General features: G+C 41.8%; 1 protein-coding gene across 3 annotated transcripts in view; it reads right to left on the reverse strand.

The window, feature by feature from the left end:
- Nucleotides 1-23,012, reverse strand: part of LOC144474586 (uncharacterized) — a 189,245-nt gene that overhangs the window by 86,702 nt on the left and 79,531 nt on the right. Inside the window, exon 1 of one of the 3 annotated variants that reach the window (XM_078189626.1) lies at nt 20,052-20,828. The exons of the other annotated variants lie outside the window; for them this stretch is intronic. The gene's annotated coding sequence lies outside the window, so the exon portion shown is untranslated. Of the gene's footprint in view, nt 1-20,051; nt 20,829-23,012 lie in introns of those variants that run through there. 3 annotated transcript variants of the gene reach the window in all.

The raw sequence follows: 23,012 nt of genomic DNA on the forward strand, positions 1-23,012 counted from the left end.
ATTTTTTTATAGATAAAATGTCTTCCAATGCAAAGGATTAAGATTCTTTTATCACTTATGGGTTTTCCCATAAAAACTAAAATCTAGTGCGATGAGACGCGTAGAAGCGACAAAAAGAAATAATTTCAGATATATAGTTAAAATGTCATCCAATGCAAAGAGTTAAGATTCCTTTTCTCACTTATGGGTTTTTCCATGGAAAATAAAGTCTTCTGCCATCAGAAACTCGCAAAAGCATCAAAGAGATCAGCTGTCACACAAAATAAAAATACCACGAGCCAAAGAAATGATTTTAAATATACAATTAAAATGGCTTCGAAAACATAGAATTGAGACTCCTTTCTCTATGGGTTTTCCCATAGAGACCAAACTCTACCGGCGACCAGTAGCACGCAGGAGCGTCGGGAGATCAGCTTTAAGACGTCGGGGATAAAGATCAGGGAAGCCCGTGGGCGCGGCCCGCTAAAAGAGTCATACAATTTCGCGAGCCGTGCTCGTGTTTAAGGACTTCCCCGCTATCGGATCAAGGCTAATTATCATCACGCGAGATCGTCATAATCTTCCTGATAATTCTTTATGATTACCGGCGGACCCGAGAGCGTTCCGTGAGATAAGGGTAAACGGCGCGCGGGGCCGCTTACGAAAGGCCACCACAGAAACGTGGAATTTTACGTAGCCGCGTCGTCCGTCGACAGGCCTTTCACCGAACTTCGCCGGGCTTGCGACAGCTGTCTATTATGTTTTTCCACAATCCTTCTTTGCCAGTCGTTGCTCTCAACTGGTTGCGAAACATCGATCTCGAATCCCGGCATGCCCCCGTGCAAACAAAGTCGACAACTATTATTTAATATTTTCTTCTGTCGTCGAGTAGAAAGTGTGAACGATTATTCAATCGTCTAGGATCAAGTCATTATTGATCTAGAAATCATCGATCAAATTTTAGGCAGCAAATCAGAGCTTCAGAGATTTCTTTAATATTTTTTTTGTAAAGCTAGAAATTGTTTATAAGCCCTGTGCTTAATTTTATTTAAGGGTATGAATTAATGTTTTTGGTACGAGTGTCGGATATATCTGGTATTTGTGCGATGACCGGTATAATTAACATAATTTTATGTACATATTAATAATTGTTGTAATGTCTATTAATAATTGTCTTATTGAGCACAGTTTTTATTTGATGATCATATATACGAAATTTCTTTTTTCTCATTTCCTTAGTATTATTTTTTAATACAAGTCGGGACAATAAAACAGTCGATTAAAGATCATAGTGGCGCAGCTTTAAAATACATTTATGTGACAAGAATTATAGGCAATTATTTTCCGTGTACGATCGGCAATAAAATCTTAAATAGCGTCGTCATGTCAGATTTTATTGAGATTTGTAGAAAGTATCGAATTTGTTCAATAAATTACCCATAAACGTACCTTCGCCATTCCAATGATCGTAAATTAGCTTTAGAGTGCAACGTGTTTATACGTCTCCTTTTATCTCTTATAATATCCATTTTCTATTATTTTTATCAGATACGATATTTCGTTAACTTTTTTTCGATTATCGCGAAAACTGTGAAAGTCTTGCGTCTCGTAATTATTCACGCCGCTGCTTTTAACAATTCCCGGAACGAAAAACGTCGTCATGCCTATTGGAGTTGTCTTCCTGGTGTGACGAAATATTTCCTCGGTTAACGGGTTAAAAACGCAACTGAAGCACCGTTGACGAAGTATAGGCGAGACTAATGAGTCAGTTAAAATCATAATTGCGCATTTTGAGAAACAATGAATATTACTATCTACTAAGTCTGAGATAACTTAGAGCTGAATTATATTTTAAGATATGAGTTATTATGATTCTAACCTATCATTTACTGTACCCTATTTATATATTCTATATTATACATATAATATATATTCTATATTATATTACACTGCGACACGTGCACACCGCATTTAACCCTTCGCACTTTAAACAATTTTAAATGAAAATCTAGAATAATTTCTCTGGCTTATTTCCATTTTATATAACAAAGTGCATTTCATGCTTATGTAATTGATTCGTGTGATGTAAAGTAAGATGACATAACCTTAAAAGTTTTTTTAAATGCAAACTTTGTTAGTATAAAGATTACTGTGGAGCGTGCTAGAACAATTTAATGGTGCCTCGCCACTCGAGAGAAAAGGGTTAATCCGATCGCGCTGCCACAATTCGCTTCTTCCAGCGGCCGGCTGCGGAATCGAGCGCGCGGAACGAACACGTAGCGGATAAATAAAACGCGTTCTGCCGAGGCGTCGCGACGCCGTATGCGCGCGATCGATGCCGCACGATTTCGCGAATATTTCCCGCTGACTCGACTCGCTGAAAAATAGAACGGCCGATAAGATCCGGGGAATCGACGGGACTGTTCAAACATCGAAGTTCGTCGACGGTGCCGCTCTCGACTCTCGTTCCGGACCTCGGCGTGTTTGCTGTGCCGCGGCCATTTCCGCGCAGTCCGATAATCGCGGCCACTCCGCCGCTCGCTTATCTAGAGAGGCCGTCGAAGATTCGGACTTTTCGGCCGCGCGTTTCCGGTTCGCCTCGACGCTGCCCACGGACCCGTGGGAACTCTCGTTCCATAGCGTCACGTACCGCACCCCGGGCAATTCCCTTTCGGGGACACCGGCTGCGAATTCGCCACGTTTCACAGAAATATCAGTTTACGTTCTGCTGTGCGCCGACGTGCGCGGTGGTAGTGGGGCATCGATTCGCGTCGTCGGATATAAAAGTTTTGCAAAATTCAGGCCCCCGTCGTTCTCACCGTAATTGATTCGATACTCGTAGGAAAGGATGTACACCTATAGATGCTTGTTGAAGTTATATCAGTCGCATCGACTTCTACGGAAAGAATTTCCGTGGTTATTTTTCCGATGCGCGGGCGATCGAAACGTTGCGACGCTCGCAGTTATGATATACGCAGGCATTCGACGTAGGCGGGCAGGTAACTGTTACGTGGAAATGACGAGTGCACGCGTTATCTGTGTCGCAGCCGCGTTCGACGAATTCGCTAAATGGTTAAATCAAACTAAAATTGTCCCCTTTGGGTTTAGAAGGAATTAGTAGAAAATTAAGAATATTGAAAAGTCAGTTCGAATTGTCAGTTTTATTCGCAGGAAATTCAGTCGTGTCCAGAATATTTTTCTTAATTCTATTATAATTTGAAAAGGGTATTTTTTAATTTTTATTTGAATTTTTCAGATTTTCATTTATTTCACTAGCATTAGTTTGTTAATCCGCTCCGTTTCATTTCATGATAATGAAATTTGTATTAATTAGTAGAACACTTTGTAATAATTAGTAGGACAGAGTTTGCGACAAATTAAATTATCAGCAGCCCTTTTTCTTCGAAAATAAATTAAAGACAAAATTTAGCATGTATCTTTCTATCTTTTATATATTTTACGAAAGAAATTATATATGAACTAAGCGTACTGATCGAAGAAGAAATGCGCAGAGAGTACTATGAAATGTCCAAGAACCCTAATCAAAACCTCTTGTAGAGCAACTCGAACGAAATGGACGAATTTAACCGGACAAGCGAATAATGGAAACAAAAGGCGCGAAGTTCGCGGATAAAAAGCAGCCGGCGGATAAGCAGAAAATTTCGAAATGAAAACGTTCGCGTCGAGCAATAGGTTACCACGTGGACGCGAACAGATTGTCCCGTAATTAAAAGCAATTACCGCTCCTCCCGGCGAAGAAATATTCGCGGCAAGATGGCGGCGAACGATTACGGCGTCCACGCCGGTGGAAACCGCGCGCACGCCAGAAGCGGCGCCGTTGCCTACGTCGGATAATTATTGCCGAGTTTTTCAACGGCCTTCTTTGTAACTCGTCCCTCTCTCTCTCTCTCTCTCTCTCACTCTCACTCTCACTCTCTCACTCTCTCGGGCCTGTCACGAGGCCATAGGGCAGAGAAAGGCTTCGTTTAGAACGCGACGCGAAGCACCTGCCACGGCCTATAGCCGATAATGCTTATGCACGACTTGCTCCGACCACTTTGAACTTGGAGGGTCGTGTAAATCGCATGGAAAACGGGCCACTGGGTCACTCGCGCGCCGCCGACTGACATTCCGCGATACGGCGTGCTGGCGGGGGGGTTGGCTCTTCCGAGAACTACCCTCGATCGTGCCCCGATCCACTTTTACTTTTCAGCGACAACCGTGGGAACGAGACACGGGAAGCTACCTACGAGCACGGGTGTCTTTCTTTCTCCTCGACGCACGTCGCGCTGTGAAACCACCACCCTCTTTAGCAGGGGCGACGATGTCGCCGCGTTTGTCTTGAGACGACGGCGAGGGTAAGATATCCGTAATTATTCTATGATAAACGTTTTATCTGACCCGGTGACGGTCACGAAGTTTTTGGTCTCCTTATCGGCCGAAGACGATTAGATTAGCGTAGACGAAGTTCCTTGGATAGCTGAGATGGCTGCTTCCTATCTCTCGGTACGTTATTTTTTAGGTTATGTTCTTTTAGGCTATGTTCAGAGTGTATTTAGGCACAGTATGGTTCGGAATAGTCTTTGCATAGGAAGATTTAATCCTTTCGCTTCGATGCCATTGACCTGTTAACAGTATTGTGAGCGATACCTTTACAATTTTTGGATGAATATATAAGAATTATATGATCGATTTTATAATCGCGAGTCAGAGTCGTCATGGTAAGGGGTAAACAATAGGCAAGGGGTTAACCATTCAAGTAAAAATTGGGACGAACGGAATAAACATCTTCTCTTTTGGCTTCTAAGAAATTATTGCAATAGAAATGATTGCAGTAGAAATTATTACAATAGAAATGATTGCAGTAGAAATTATTGCAATAGAAATTATTGCAATAGAAATTATTGCAATAGAAATTATTGCAATACAGTTACATCCTCGTAACTACGAAGAAAATAATCCGGCAAGGGGTTAAGTCGCGGGTGACGAGTTGAAACGCGAGCGGCCGCAACGTAATGACCGAGTACGGTTAACAAGGCGTTTAATCATCGAAGTTCGCGTAGGGGTCGATATCGATGACCGCTGCTTAACCTTGCGGAAGCTTGTTCCGCGAAGCGCCCGGCTTGTCCGCCGGAAACTCGTGTAATTTCGATCGGGCGGCAGGGGCACAGCAGAGAGCCGAGAAGAGGCTCCCGAGCGATATCTAAAAGCGAGGGCGAAATTGCCAAAGCAAACACGCGCGCCGCGGCGAAGAGGGCAGCGCGGACCGCGCGTTCGCGGCGCGTCCGAGGGTTAAAATTACGCTGTGAACTACAGGGCAAGCCTCGAGATTCGTTTGGCAACCCCGTCATTTTCCTCGAGGACCCTTAACGAGCCCACCGGGTCCTCGTCCTGCCTCCGCTCTTCATCGCGGCGCCCTCGAAAAATTGCAACCCCTTTCGCGGCCGGAAGAGGGGGGGGGGCGAAGGGTGAAATAAAGGGCCAAGGTGAAATAAAAGCTGTTACACTTGATAACGAGCTCGAAACAAGCAATAACGTCTCACCGGAATTTATTACGGTAAACACCGACGCATCAGTCCGGTCATCCACCCATATCCACCATCCACTCTTACCCCTTCCCTTTCCCCTTTTCTGCCCATCCCATTGTGCCGGCGATCACGTTGCACAATAACGTCCGAAATAATTGCTCGCGCGCGCGCGTTCCCTCTGTCTCGTCGCGAGCGAGGCGAGACCCTTGACGAACGGCACGGGACCGTGTAGAATATATTTCTTTCCCCCTTTCCTTTCTTTCGACGCTTCTCTCGCTCTTCTTTTATCATTGTTCCTTCCGCCATCCGTGAAACTGGCACGCGGAGGATAACCCTTTCGGCGAAACGGAAGGAGGCTGGGGAGCCAAGATCTAATTATTTTTTCGGTCTGCTAAACAGCGGATGAATTTTTACCGGATCCTTCGGCTATCGCGCTGCACGAGACGATGTTTCCAAGAAGAACGGGTCAGAATTCCAGTCGATGTTGTATAACTTCCACCGTGTTCCCCGTAACAATGATCGCTGCGTTTGAGAATAGTTGGATCGAGGCGGATCTCGATCTTTATTGTGTTATTTGTGCGATCGTCGTTCATTGGTTTTGACGATGATTGCTATTAATAAGGTAAATTACTGTGCTATTTTTACTATATTTTGATTTTTATTTAACAGTAGAATTACTTGGGTTTACACGTGATTCATGTATATTGTTTTATAATAATGACAAAATTCGTCTTTCTTGGCGAAACATTCTTAGAGAATTGTGAAAGAAAAATCAGAAACCAGTCTTTTCAACTTTTTTAGGGAAGCGTTAAAAATAACTTAAATTGAAAACATTGAATTTTTTAATTTTCGTCGGTAATTTTAGTAAATTGTAAAATGCGAAAACTAATTTTTTAAATTTCTAACTATAATCCTTTATGCTTATTCGATAAAACAGATCTGTGTTTACGAATTTAATTTAATCACGTACTTCAGTTCACAGAATTGTTGCCTAATTTATTTCAGACTTGTCTGAAAACTTGAAGAATTGTTTAAATAACGTACTTTCAGTTGCGTGAAATTTTCGCGGTCGTTAACGCGTCGGTCAAGACGATAAATAAACCGCGTTATATTTATGCGGCACGGCCGGCGTTAATTTCCCGTCAGAAATGCATTTTAAAGCGCAGAATCTCTACCTTGTACGCAACCCGATCGTTATCTGAGAAATAAATCCCGGAGATCGCGAGATACAGGAACTCTGCGTAGAAATTCATTTCTTCTTCGAATAATAGAGAAGTGCTTCCGACACACGGTAATTAGAAATATTGCGAAGATTCGCGGCTTCACCCCTTTTGCCGTATTATTTCCTTTGGAGTTACGATGACTGGAACTTCTTCAACTTGTAACAGCGAGACGATTACTTTCGCGTTTATTACGCGTGTATATGTATCGTATAATATATATATAGTATATTATATAGTATATATATCTATAGTAATTAATTATATAGTATATTATATAGTATATATATTTACAGTAATTAATTATATAGTATATATATTTATAGTAATTGTCTCGCTATTATAGTAAATAAATTATAGTAATTGTATATAATAATAAATATATTATAGTAATTGTCTCGCAAAAATATATATATATATCAAGCGAAGCGCAGTTTCGGCGCGCAGAGACGATTAAAAGAAAACCGCGTCGACGCGTCACGCCCAAGCGACATTTACGCGTCGAGTAGTTCGACGGGTTTCGTAATCGATTATATAAAATCTAAGCAGGTGCACAGGCGTTGCCGCCGCGCGTGCGACTACGATTTCGCGTAGGATCGGAGAGCAGTCGAGCGACGCGAGTATCGGAGGAGCAGTATCCTCCCGGCGAAATATGGGACGCGCGCGGTGGTAATCGATCGTCGAACGCGACCTCAGACGACGATTTTTGTCCAACAATACGTGTACACACAGCCTATAAAACCACGGCGGAGCAGATATACCCCTACCCGTGGTTGGCTTCGTTATATTGGATTCTGCGAATCAATAAACCCCGCTTGCGTCACGAGCACCGCTTGATTCTAATGCAGCGCGGCTCGTCGCTGAGCGCGCGTTCAAACGCTCTGCCCCGCGAAAACCGAGAGGAAAAACCGTCGTCGCCGATTTTTCGTACAACGAAAACCCGACTCCGCTCGCGTTCCTGCTCCACCTTTAACCCTTTCGGTAGCAGCACTCTGTAGGATACTCTCGATGTGCGAGGCGATGCGCCGAAAATTCTCACGTGGTCGATACTCCTTTATTTCAAGAATTTTTAGTAAAAACTGTGTTTGATGAAGCAACATATTTTTTAAGAAAAATTATAATTTATAAAGCAACATTTTTTTTAAGAAAAATTGTAACTTATAAAGCAATAATTTTTAGGAAAAACTGGGATTAAGAAAGCGACATTTTTCTAGGTAAAAGCTGTGCTTAATAAAGCAATATTTTTTAAGAAAAACTGTGCCTAATTAAGCAAAGCTTTTTTAAGTAAAAACTGTGCTTGTCAAAGCAATATTTTTAAAATAAGAACCGTGATTAATGCATTAATATTTTTTCACAAAAATCGTTGCTTGCAGCTTTAACATTAAGAGATATTTATATAAATTGTAAAATATAATTCTATTATATCCTTCACTCGCATCGAAAGGGTTAACGCGTAAATCAATCTCGAACGCCTCATCTCATCTTCCATCGCTTCTATAATAATCATCGAAAAAAATAACGAATAATTAATATTTCTAAACCGACGAAACATCTCGCATCGAAAGGGTTAAAGACACGACGTATTCCCATCGCGCGTCACGTGCCGCCGTTTGTTGATCCGCCGCGTATTGTGGATAGAAAGCGCCTGGTTGCGCGCGCGCGCGCGCGGAAAGGTCTTTACCTCGTTCGCCGCTGCATCCTAGCGAATTATGCGCTGGCATTTCTTTCGTTGGCTAATCGCGCGTTTAATTCGAAGTTGATTGCCGATGCAGTTGCACCGCAGATTACATGCATCTCTAATACGAGTGGTATCTGTGACGTGGAATTGATACGGGACGTTTTTATGACGCGCGTGGATCGTTGTTGTATATGTTAACGCCAATGTGTGCACACTGTCTGTACATGTTAATGGGTTCCGTCGTTTCGGAACTCTATTGCTCTATATTGCGGGCAATTGTTATTTAAGCCGCGTTGTGCGATGGGAACGCCGTTTATTACTATTCGAGCGAAATGTCGCGCGAATAATCGTTTCATTCAATGTTATAGGGGAAGCGGTTAGGTTGATACAATGCGTGATCTAACGGCAACGAGATTGTGGAGTTATTGTGTAAAAAGTACTGTTAATAATTAGTGAATATGCGAAGCCAATTTAGCGATCGATTAATAGGAGAAATAAGGTGACCATGGGATTAAAGAGAAACTAACACAAGGACGACAAAAAGCTTGCGATCAATGGAGTGTGTTCAGTTGCTTGTTAATTAATTTTTTAAACTTTGTTACATTTTTCCGAGGCAATGCTATCCTGTCTTTTTTTTTAAATAAATGCGCGTGACTCTGAGTGGATGCAATTATGCTTTGATTTATTCCACGAACGTTCTAGCTAAAGGGTTGAAATCTATTATAATAATAATAATATCTATTATGACAATTTAGACTTTAAAAATGATTAAAGTAATTATCAAAGTAATTACTAAGAATAGAATAAGTTACCCAGAAAATTTATTTTAGCATTACATAAATTCAGATACCTTCGACTACGAAAGGTTAAAGAAAATTCGTCGAAAAGTCGATTTCATAAAACCCTCGTCATCCTGTAAATCGGGAGAATCGAATGTAACTCTGTCTTCGATTTAATTCCGTCTTCGATTTATAGCCGATTGGTTAGGGTAAATGACGGGGGGGCCAGCAGGAGCTAAGTTTGAGCTTCCGTTCGAAAAGGTGACGGGCAACGTTACACTGTAGCACCCCTGGGGCGGCGGCCGGCGTTTGTTGTTGCTCGGGCGCAGTTTCAACAAACAACGGGGAATGCGGGCGAGCAGTAGTTCGGGCCCGTACCGTTTTAATTAACGCCCGCACACGTTGCGCCGACGCGACAATAGCTCCTCCGCTCGTATTATCGTGTTTGCCGACGTGATATTTATATTCATGCGCGGAACGCACCTGATTCCGATGTGCACAATTCCGATTCGCGAAAATGTGTCGCAACGAAAAAAAAACTGTCGCAATTAGAGCCGCTGCGACAATGATCGTCCACTGTTTTTTGCAAAACAGCGCGCGACGTTATTATCATCCACGTTTTGTTACGATTGAAAATAATTTAGTTTAATTATTTTAAGTATCACGATTTCAATGGAATTTAATTTGAATAATTTCAAATACCACCGTTTAAAAATAATTCAATTCAATCATTTTAAATATTACGATTCAAAAGTAATTCAATTTAATTATTTTAAATATTACGATTTGAAAATAAACGATAGCGTTTTTCCTAGTATTTTATCTGTGCGACGACTGTCAAGTAAACGTTCATCGTATTCATATTACAATATCTAATAAATATTTATTTTAAAGAAATATTTCAACACGAGATTCTATGGAATCTATTATTATTATTATTATATAAATTTATACAAATCTATAAATCTATACACAGATTCTATTCAAATTGATTTCGCTCTCTATACATTATACAACCAACCATGATTTTACAACTTCCATAACTACACGATTCACAGTCGAAACTACACGAAACCAGCCCAATTATTCAGCGTTAAATTAATTATCAACGTCGATTGTTACAATCAAATAGTAACATCGTTCCCCATTATCATACCAAAAAGATTTCTCTTTATCCGTTCGCAATTATTACAAGTTCTATTAATAATCTCGCGAACGAAGGGTCGAGCGCATCGATATCATTCGAACAGTACCGGGTGTACCAGAAATAAGACTACCAAAACAGATTAGACTCTGTCCTGTCGCCCGTGAACCCAAAGTCGTAAACCGCCGTTTTTTCCGTTCCAGCCATCCCATGTCGCATCTAGCGAAAAAAAGAGATGATTTACGACGGCGATAGCGTTTATCGAGCGAATTCCGCGCGAGTTCGAGGTCAAGGAGTGCTTTTTGAAATCGAATTAGCATGCGCGTTCTTTTGGTATAAAGACGATTGAGACAACGAAGAGAAATAGGGACGAAAAGAGAGAAGAAAGTGTCCTCGTGAAAAATCGCTTTTCGTAGCGCGTTTTGTTGTGCCGTGTCATTTCTAAAATAGGTATCGAGAAAAACAGAGTGAATCAGCCCTGTTTTGAACAAAAATTCCAAAATTTGGTCTATCGATCTTATATGTAGACTATTATTACATAGACAAGGTTAAAGTTAAAAATAAAGTTCACCGACCGAAAGGGGAGACCTTACATTTTGACTATAGCGACGCGTTTCTCTTTTTCTGTTATTAGAAGTTACATAGAATAAGACTATATTTTTTATCTTACTATATCACAGCTTTAAATAATTAAATAAAATAAATTAGTATATATTTTTAATTTTATATTTTGTATAAACGATAGGTGAAATCGTTTAACGAAACTGCTATCCTAGGGCAGATTCGTAATTTGTGCATTCCGTCTCGTGGCCTACTCCAATAAAACTCCACGTTATTAACAAGAAGAAGGATATTTTCTCGAGAAATCTTACATCCTCCTAACAGTTCGACTGTCGCTGAAAGATTCATGGCGGAGGGATCGGCCTCGAACGGCGAAACGCGCAAGAAAGCCGCGGTTTTTCCAGCTTTCGTCGGGCGTTTGCAGAAATCCGGTGCACATGTCCGAGGCGCGTTCTCCACGAGCGTGTAAAAACAGGTCCGCGCGTGCCCGTGAACGAAAAACCGATCGTCGATATCGCGTCGACCGATCGGATTCAAAAAGAAGACGGCAAAAAGGGGGGACGAGAAGGAAAAACCGCGTACCAAACGCGTAAATCAACGCGCAAAGGACGGCCACGCGGAATCGCAACGTTTTCGCAACCGCGGCTTTTCAATTACGCGGGCCGACGTAGCAAAAAGTTGGCGGAACATCGTCCGTCTCCGCGCGTGCACGCGATGCGAATCGCGGGGCTGGAGGCGCACGTGTCGTCGCCGGGATTATAGAAACTCGGCCGAGTAATTGAGCGATAATTCGTTTCCTGGGGATTAATTGGGTCACGCCGTCGCCGTTGCTCTACCAGGCTCGCGGGCATTATTTTTAGCCCCGCGTTCCGTTTCACGCGCCTCGTTATTTCTGAATCGCTTTGTTCCTCAATGGGAAAACCAGCGCGACTATCCGCGACCGCCCGGCAAAAGCAATTACTTTCTCCCTATTTCGCGGCCTCTACGTTTTAATCTGTCTTTCACAGGGGGTGGGTAAATATTAACACCGGTGACGCGGCACACGAGCGCGACTAGTAGTTTCCCCGGTCCGCGCGAAAGAAACTTTCTTAATCCAGCGCTGGCCGCGAATTAATAATTAATCTCGCGACGAGACGAACGCGAATGGAAATACGACGTTGGACTACTTTTTGGCGATTCCGTCTCTCTTAGCTATGCGAAAAATGTCGACCGCGTGGTTATTGTTTAATTCACGATTGTTAGCGGAGTTACTTCAACGAGATATTTGTTAAACAATTTTGGAGGCGTATGTGTTGCAACATCGGTGGGGAAGCGAGCCCAGCCGTCCATTTAACTCTTTGAGGATTTCAGAAAATAGACCCATGTAGCACAGAAATGTTACGTTTTTTAATTAAGCAAAATTGGTATATTTTTATTAAAAGCATGTGAAAGCATAGAAAATATTCCTTTAAATATATAATATTCCTTTATTCCGAAAATTTATCCTCGATCGCTAAAAAATCGAGGAAAAAAAAAATTGATTTAAAAGATTGATCACGATCAAACTAGACAGACTATAGCGAATAATCGCTGCACAAGACAGTACATCTCACTTATCCGAACGAAAGCAAAAGGAAAGTCTTGACACCGTAGAGACATTTTCTACGAAATTTAAAAAAGCCGCGTTCTGTGAACCTTTGCAAGCAGCAAATCAAAGCGCGAGAAATCCGCGACAAATGAATAAAGAGAGAATTCGTCTTTCACCGGCGCAGCCGGTTATTTCGTAGGGGATCCATTCTTCGCGACTCAATCGCTTTGCCGCGCGCCGCGTCGCGGCTCATCGGCGAAAAGGCGCCGCGAATCGCGGGACGATAATTAGCAGGGGACACTAATTACGACGAGACGCGGCGAACACGTCGTCGGCACCGAGCACGATTGATTTTATACGCGACTAAACCCCGGTCCCTGCGATCCCCCTTTCGCTAGCACCCTGTCCTCCCCCATTTCGCGAGCACCCTGTCTCCTCCCCCCTTTTTTCCATCGCGACTACGTTTAATCTTGCTTTTCGCCGCGTAGGAACCCGTCGGAAGCGGAATTTATTGCCGGGACGAAATTCTCCGGGCCTTCAATAACGGCATATTAATTTTCGGGAGAGAGAGAGAGAGGGAGAGAGAGAGCGGAGCCCGGCGACGCGAGAACCGGGCGGGGACTCGTTAACCGCTCGCCCGCCGCGTTTTCCCCTCCCCGGTTTTCCACAGTATTTTCGCCGAATCGGCCGAGGATTAGGAGCGAAACGCGCTTCCCGCGGAAAAGCAGGATAATTAAATCTACGAGCGACGACGAGCGCCCTGACTGCGAGCAGTTTATTGTTCCGGGGCGACTGTGAAATTACCGAGGGTATTGTCCTATCGCTTTTCGCTTATTTTTTTCCTTTACCTCGAAGATTGAGTTACATTTAGAATTTCGTCGTTAACCCCTTATACTGTTGCGTCGCTTATTATTTTAATTTATATTTTTATGAAAATCCACGCTTTGATGACTGACAGTGTTAGCATTATTTTAATCTTATTCTCTGTGAACGTCAATAATTTTTTCGACATTTCGCTGTGACTGCGAAATTATGTAAAATTTAATACGAAGACCATCTTTACCATAACCTGACATAACCATCTTTAACCCTTTCCAATGGTGACTCTGGTGAAATTATTCCATCACGTTCCAATATAATGTTTACATCAACGATGTTTAGATTTCAAGAAATTGCTGGCATGAGTTAGAAAAAATCAATTCCATACGTACAAAATATACCTTGCTACGTAAAATTGAAACACTATAGCCAGAAAAATGATTTCAAATTTACAGCTGAAACAACTTCGAACGCAGAAGATTAACATTGTTCACAGAGATAGGTAATGTCCATTTGAAAATCATATAACGACGGACCAAAAGAAAAATGCAAATAAATAAAAAGAGCATACATATTACATAAAGTACGCATTCGTATTAAATAAAATACGCATTAAATAAAAATATGTCATAATAAAAATATAAGTTTGCTGAAGAAATCATAAATCCTAGATCTAATAGATCCAAAAAAGATATCATAGATTTCGATCATTGATATTATAGTACCACGGTTAGTATCGCGATGAACGTAATAGTTCATCGAAAAATAATCGATGAAATAAATCGAAATAAATTCGCGGCACACTGCGATCGGATTTTCGATCACCGTTCTCGTTGTTTACCGATAAGTCGAATATAATTACGAGCGGGCTGCACCGACGCGCGCGTTGGGCGCACCGCGTTTGCCCGCGGCTCAAACGCTTTATTTACCGAGTCAGATTTTCCAATTAAACCGTGATTAATCCGCGCGACGAATGCTTAGAGGGCCGAATGTTTACGGCGAGCGCCGGCGAAATAAGTTTGTCGGTGGTGGTACACATAGCCTCCGAGAATCGATATATCGGCCGGGTCGCGGGGCCGTAGGGAAAGGAGGGACGAAGTGGAATCGACGATAATCCGATTTCGATGGACGGCACGAGTTGGATAATTCGTTTGCCTCGTGCCACTCAATGGCGGGCAGGTGGAGGGACGAATGAATGCGTATCTCTCTCGCGCTCTGTCTTCGTTTCTCTCCAACTCTTTCCCTCTCCCGCTGTCACAGATATACACGCGTATACACACAAGAGCATCGATAGGACTATTGAATTCAGTTTTCCTTGACTCGCGTGACTCGAATCGCGCGGGGGAAAAAAATGGAAACGGTGTGCGCACGGGGAGGGTGGGAAAGGGGAAAAAAAGAGATTTACGAGCGACAGTGTCGCGGAACAATTTCGAAGCGGGCCACCGGGGCCCCCCCGCGATAAAACTGTTTACGCCGCGAGCTATCCCCGCGCTCGCGCGGCATCGTTGCGATTTTTAACGGTTAATTAAGTCCGAAATGCCGATTAATTGGCACGCGATTCCATTCCTTCGAAAATACCGTCGGAATAATTCGCGTCCGTGTATTTACCGTGCGAACAGCGGACCGCGATCAATGGTGGGAACTTTCGACCGAAAATTTTCGTCCCCGAAACCCGTCGCGATTTGTCCGCTGGCCGTACGGGAAATAAAACCGTCGCGGAGGACGCGATTTAAAAAAAAATTGCAAGAACGACGCGAGCGACACGGGAAAATCACCGTGGCGTGATTTGATCTCGCGGTGTAATTCGATGGCTGTCGAACGGTTCGCGATTTATCGAAAGTGTACGGTGAACTCTCCGTGGACGAAGGTACAATGTCGTCATTCGCGCTGATAACCTATCGGCGGCGACGAGTGGAAAAGAACGGTCTAACGCGTGACCGGTGACTAGGAAATTAGAAATTTTAATTTCAAATGTGCTGGCAATGCACTTGAGGATATTTGTTTTCGAGGGACGGCTAGGAGAGATTGCACAATTTATTTAGGATCGTAATAGAGCGTTTGATGTTGTAAAATATGTGGTATTGATAAATAAGTGTTGCTGCGGCGATGGGCAGAATTTAGCGAATTAATTTGCTATTTATCGTCAATCGGTGCGCTGTGATACAGATTTTTCCTGTGATTTATTATTATTATTATTATCATTAGTAGTAGTAGTAGTAGTAGTAGCAGTAGTAGTAATTATTAGTAGTAATAGTAGTAATTATTATTAATAGCAGTAATTATTATTAGTACTAGTAGTATTAAATATTATTATTATTAGCAGTAGAAGTAACTATTATTATTAGTAATAGTAGCAATTATCATTATTATTAGCAGTAACAGTAATTATCATTAGTATTATTAATTTACTATTACAGTAATTATCATTATTATCTCGGTCAACATATTAACTTTAATACCGCCGCCCCGATAAAACGATTCGCGTCATTTTACTGTTTTATAGAACGCAGCTGCTGCAACAAAACCGTACCAGAGCACATTGAGTTTGACATTTCCAAGGCGAATGGCCATATTGATTAGCATATTCAATTACCGTTTCTGCGCTAGAACTAAGCTGCACTCCATTGTCCACGCGGTGCGTGAGAAAAAAAAATAGGATAAAAGCTGTTGTACTCGTTTTCTACTTTCTACGCAATACTCGACAGGTTTGTTGCTGCTGTGTTTGCTTTAATTCCAGACACAGATGTAATGAACCTTTCATAAAAATTGCGAAACTGTAATCGCTGAATATACGTCGACTTTTTCGCAGCAATTTGATACTTAAATTACAATTTTAAATTATTTTCGTTAAAATTAAAACATTTCGTTATCTCAGAGACCTTGTATAATTAAGAGGTATTACACATCGTTTTATGAAAAATGTGAAATTGATGAAATGTCGATATATTAGTCTGTGATATGAAAGCTAGATGGGTCCATATAGAGGGTTAACCCTTTGAAATTGGAAGCATTTTTAGCTTAGATCCGAAATTGTTATTCTGACCAGCTGTAGCATAGTACTTAGTATTATTTACGCATGTGAAATTGAGTCTTAGGATTCTGTAAAACTGTTACGCTTTTAACAGAAAGGTCTTTAATAATTGTCAACATTATTTTGTTAATTATATAACAATTTTCATTGGCGCTCCAGAGACGCCACTCGAGTGCAAATTAGAACTTATTTGTCCTTAATATATTTAATAATAGGACCAGATAATTTTTGCCTCTTACACTGTCTTTATTACTTCCGTTTCTAAACTTTAATAACAAAAGAATTCAATCTAATTTCGATTTAGAATAAATGACTAAATAAAAAGCATATTCAGCAGCTATTACACGAAATCTTCATCACAAATCAAACTCGTTATTATATTCTAATACAAGGTGTTAACAAACAAATTCATCCAATAAAGGGTTAAATCCCACCAACAAGAACCTCGTCGGTTCTTCCATCTCGATCCCAAGGACCTCGTCCGACCCGCTCGCGCGCCGCTGAATTCCGCCCGCGGATCCGCAAGAAACGCGTCCCCTTTTTCGCGAGAAGTTTTTCCAACGAGCGCCGTTAACGAACGAGCGCGTACCCGCGAAGCGAATTGGTGCACGTCTCCCTTGACCCGGTTTCGCAGCCCGTCGAATATAATCTGTTAACCCGTTGATCGCGTTTTACTCTTCGTCCACGTGCGCGGTTCGGGATACGCGCGTCGTGCCCGCGAATGGAAGTCGCCGTTTCCGCGTTAGGAAATGCACGCTCGCGACCTTAACGTAATTTGTCGTAATAGGCATGTTTATTTGATGTAACGTCGACAAGGGGGGGGCTGAGTCACCCGGCCGTGTGTCGCTCCAGATCGCTTTGCTGTGCGCCGGCAGAGACGACCTTGGCGGAAAAACACGAAACGAGCGCGACACCGATCGGCCCGATTATCATTCCCACAGACAGATAGAGAGGGAGAGAGAGATCAAGATCGATCCGCCGATTCGAAACGGGGCCGAAGCGCATTCCGACAGAGCGAGTTAACGAGAGAGGCCTAGTCCACCGTGACAGACCCTGCGCGACGCGTCGCGAAACCTCAATTTCAATGCAGGCGCGATCGATAATTGCTCGAGTAAATAACACGTACGTCGACTGTTTCCCATCTGCTTGTAGGGTTCGCTGTTCGTTAAATTATTCGACGGTGGTAAGTTTTTCGAGTCGCGTTGTGTTTTCATGAAAACTTGGTCAAAGCACGATTTTCGGAGGAGACAGCTAAAAATTCCAATTTTTCTAGTATAAAGCATGGTTAGAGAGATATAAACTATCAAAAAGGGATTCTCGAGCTTCGTGTCACCTTGAAGATAGTAACACTTTTATAGGGATATTTATAAAAATTAATTATGTATGATATATTTTATGTATGACCCTTTTGCGAGAGTGTCAATATTAAATCTAAAATTCGATGGATAATAATTATTTCTATATGCACCGTGAAAGTCCAGGAGATAATATATTATTTTATTTAGTTATTTCTAAATAGTCCCACTCAATGCAAGCGACGAGGTCGTTTTAATAAACTAGGGTATCCTTGAATCAGGTGAATTTGGCGCAAGCAATTTAGGGGTAGTTTCTGTGCGACGACAAAAATTGCGCAGCGCGTTTCTCCGTTCTCAAATCAAGGAAACTCGGTAAACTTTGTAATTTGCAAGTCGGCTGTCAAATCGTCAACGACGAATTCTCTGAAAACTGCTGCGAACGTTTTCACTAAAGTTCATCACGGTCCGATAGATAAGCATTCTGCAGAGTATGTGGATTTTTCAGAGGCATTTGTTTGTTGATCATGCTTGCTGCGAACAAAAAAGAAGCGCTACACACTCGCTCGTGTAACGCGATAAACTGTCGCCTCGATCAGCTGAGTGAATTCTTCTTGCAACTATCTCGCATCGATAATACTTCGACAGAAGTGCATTCTTGCATAACTTTCTATTTTCTGTGCTACAAATATTGCAACGCAAAAATCGATTAGAATAATCGTTTAAGAAATCTATGTCGAGACCCTTTCTAGTTACGTTATATAAATATTTGTGTTTAATATTTAGTAATATTTCCAGGCTTGCTGAATGTTTATGTTGATTCTTTGTTTAATTCTCTGTTTGTTAAAAATATGCAGTATTTTTCATGAACGGTTTTCAGTACTTAATCATTGCAAAAACGAGATGCATATTCTAAGAGCAAACTCTGAGATCAGTCTGACCAAGGAATACTAATTCTACTGCATAGTGAACGTGCCCAATCTCCTCGCCAAGACCTTGAATTTCAATAATTGCAACCTAAATACAAGTATTCGGAAACAATTATTCCATCAGTGATGGACAGACAATTTATAAATATTGCTACAAATTACGTGTAAAATAATTACTGCATTATGATTGAAGTAGCACATAAAATGAAATAAATGTACGATCTTGTTTCAAACTGGAGCACAACTATACCACTTTTTCGTATCGAAATAGTACGTTCATTTAGTTAATAACTTCGAGAACGATTGCAGACATTCTTTATATTTTTAAAATCATTAACCACTGTCCACCTATTTTAGAACTAACAAAACCGACGATTACTGTTAAAGCAACACGATTAATATTTCACGTAGAACTAATCTAGGATTACAAAAATTGTACAACTAGAGCAACAAGAACAACAAATATACTTATTACACAACTCGACTCCTTTGCAAATACACTGAACTATTATATACACTAATACAATATGCATTAACACTCTAGCTATTAAAACACACACACTATGCAATTTCTTCACTTTTCACTTTTACATTATAATATCATTTTTATCCTTTTTCTTAATATACCTTTACAAGTAATTTTTTTTATATACTTTATTATTACTCCGATTTTTTGTTACTCCGAACTGTGTACATTAACTCCACGTAACTCAAAAGATCCTTCCTATCCCATTATTAAAAAATAATAATAATAATTCTTCGTAATCTTTCATTGAACTATATTTCTGCTTTAAATCGAATCCGAGCATGCATTATACTGTCATATCGAGAAAAGTGTTCGTACCGTAAATAACATCGAAACTCTGCCACGAAACCTCGATCGCGACAGGAACGGTTATATCATCTCCGTCAGAATCGGGGCTGGCAATCTCGCGAAGGGTCGATTCGCGTCGAAGAAAACCGAGCGATCGCGTGACGCGCGTTGAGGAAACGGTACGCGCGCATAAATTACCCCGAGAAGTGCGCGCGTCTGAACGTGTTTCGTTGACGTTCAACCGTGCTTAATTCGCGCGTGCATCTGGAGCGAGCGCGAGCGAGACGAAGAGAGAACAACAGAGAATAGGAGAGAATAGGAGAGAGTAAGAGAGAATTAGATAGAGCAAGAGCGAATTAGATAGAGCAAGAGAAAATTAGATAGAGCAAGAGAGAATTAGATAGAGCAAGAGAGAATTAGATAGAGCAAGAGAGAATTAGATAGAGCAAGAGAGAATTAGATAGAGCAAGAGAGAATTAGATACAGCAAGATAGAGCAAGGGAGAACGAGATAGAGCAAGATAGAGCAATAGAGAACAAGATGGAACTAGATAGAGCAAGAGAGAGCAAGATGGAACTAGATAGAGCAAGAGAGAACAAGGTAGACGACTAGAGAGAAATAGACAGAGCAAGAGAGAACGAGGTAGAAATAGAGAGAGAGCCTCGTTCGTGCTCGCGAGAACTCGTCCGTGCGCTGGAGCCGATACTCACGTGTGTCTCGGTCGCGAGCACTATTCTCGTAGCTGGATCGAATCACGAAAGCACGTCGAGGTGACGTCAGCCGGTAGATCACTAGTTTCCGTAACAACCCCGGAATATCCTTGTATCCAACACTCGGTCTGCGTGGCCACCAGGTACAGCACTAAATTTTCCTCCTCGTGCACTGTTCGACGATGTTGTTGTCATCCGCGCGTGCGACTATCACCGCGCGATAACCGAACTCGGTTCCGTGTTGTATCAAAAAACGTGTATAAAAGTAAAAAAAAAAGAAATCTACGCGTGTATATCGAAAGGAGTCGGGAGGAGCGCGACGGACCGGCTGTTGTCACTGTAGCAGCTCGAGAACTACTGCTCCGGTGTCCCCGTCGGTCTTGTCCTAGGAGCTCTTTTTAGGTGTCTCTGTTCCGTGTCGGCGCAACGACGTCCGCGATCTGTCGTGTCGGCTCGCGAGCGTACCACTGCCAGGAAAGAACTCGTCCTTTGCGCGCGCGCACGCCAGTCAACCGACACACACACACACACACACTGCGTTCTACCTGGTCTATATATTATCCGAGCTATATATACATATATACGTGTACGTACATATGTATATGTGTATGTGTATATATATATCCGATGTGTGTCTCTTTCTCTCTATGTTTTCTATATAGCACACACGTGTGTCCCTGTAACGTCCTTCGCTGCGCGAGACCGATCCGTAACGTGAACTGTTACGCGAAATCCGCCACGAACAGTCACCCACGAGTGCCGCTGCCAGACTGGAACGCGGGGAAACATGTGCGGCCTCTTACATACCGCTGCAGGCGCAAGAGGGAACGCGGGCACGGTGGTGGGGGCATTCGCCAGAGCGACCAGTCGTCACGATGGTGGGGGATGAAAATCCCACTCCGGCTAGTACTACTGACGGTGCTTGGTGGGGGTAACTGGCAAGGACGCGAGACCTCGACGTGTCGCGAGTACTCGACGTACTACTTTTTCCCTCGGAGTATGTACCTCCGCTCGCTTTCCACCAGACCATTGTTGATAAGGGATGCTATCGCTGCCTCTGCACTCCCCCCTCCCACCCGGCCTGTCGCCACCTCTCGCCCCACAGCCGACCGACCGAAATTGATTTTACTACTTAACGGCCGTGCGACATAGGTGGTCTAGAATGACGGAATTTCTCTTTTTAAAAAAAGACAGATGAATTACCGAACTTACTAATAAAAGATATTAATTATTTTCGTTTTATCTAGTCAGTGAAAATTGATTTTGATTTTTAAATTATATGCAAGTTTGTCGTCTTTAAGAGTCAAAATTATATTTGTTGTTTCCTGGTGTGATTTTAATTATTAAAACTGTAAAATTTGGTTAGTTTCTTCAGGGATGAATTTTTATAGTAGGAAATAAGCTATTTAATTGTTTCTTCTTTTTATTTATTATCCATTTCATTTCGTTCGACGAGGTTTTTACGGAATTACTGAAGGATTCTGTAGCGTTAATATAAATAATTTTTCAACCGATTCTTATTGTTTTTGCACTTGAAAGGATTATAATTTTAATAAAACTGAACGTACAGACACGTGAGAGTATTCTCAAAAGAGGTTAAGTTACTGTCGAAGTAAATGTTTATTGAAATTATTATAACCAAATGGTTATTTTAGTTATACTATATATAAAGAACGATTCTATGCGATAATATAACTGCAATAACATTATGTTTAAAGCAACTTACTTTTCGTGATATTAAAGAGGAAATGAGTGGATCACCGGGCAGAATGTAGGCGAAGTAGAAACAGCCAGTCATGAACAGACGCGGCAGTCGCGGACCTTGTGACCTTTCCACCTGTTTTTCTCGTGGATAGTGTTTACCCTCGTCCATCCGTCATCTCAAAAAGTAGCATGCTCCGTGCATTCATTTGCCGCTTCTAGACGACACGAAAGATTGTATATGTCCTTAGTCTCTTTTAATTGTCAAAGGAGGAATTTATGCTTTCGAGTGCCTGTTCCGGAGAATCCATTTTTGGACAGCCAGATTAGGCTAATACCCTGCGTAACATTAATGGTATGTCGAACGGTGGAAGTTGTGGGTGTGACTTCCGTAATAGCAGCGGACCCATAGACGGTTATAGTGCCACACTCGCGTGGGAGTATTACTTGTGCAATCAAGATCAGTGATTCTTTAACATTTCGGTGATCATTTTTAACTTTCACTCATTTTCTTTTTGCATTAGAACGTGTTTTCATTTTCAATGATAGAATTTATAACTTATTAACATAACTAGATAGTTCGAGAAATTAGACGAAATTGCGTGGAAAATATTTTATTCAGAGAATTGATGAAATATTCTTTCGCGAACTAACAATAATTCGACATGGATATAGTCGAGTCGTGGAAATAAACCGCGGCCCGGCGTATTTGAATTATACGCGGGGTTTATGAGACGGCGGCTGTTTAAAGACCGTGGAACGATCACAGCTGAATAAAATCCTTCCTGTTAGCGTCCCAACGAACAATCGCCATAAGCGCATCGTAAACTTCTCAATTGCGCTTCCACCAGTCCGCCGATAGTACTCCGCGATAATTTTTTACTGTCCGATTGTCGCTTTCCACGCACGCATACAACACGTATTTTGCACACCGTGTCGGTCATTTTCAACAATGCCACCACATACTATACTTCTCAATAAACAGAAACCATTTTAAATTCGGAATAAAAATCGCTGGAGGAAAAGACATTTAATTATGTCGCCTGATAAACTATATATTATATTTGTTGCAAACATATGTCGATGTAATTTAAGATAACAAGGAAATAATTTATTAATTCCCGTCTCTCGCAATTAACACAAAATGTTTCAATTTCGCACAATGATCCCCGGTTTAATAAACTGCGTAAACCGAGAGACTCAGCTCGCTTTTCTCGCGCCGACAGCTCCGTCGATAATACATGCAAAAGGTTGCGGTAA

The sequence above is a fragment of the Augochlora pura genome, chromosome 8 (assembly GCF_028453695.1).
Source record: "Augochlora pura isolate Apur16 chromosome 8, APUR_v2.2.1, whole genome shotgun sequence".
In the NCBI taxonomy this organism is placed as follows: domain Eukaryota; kingdom Metazoa; phylum Arthropoda; class Insecta; order Hymenoptera; family Halictidae; genus Augochlora; species Augochlora pura.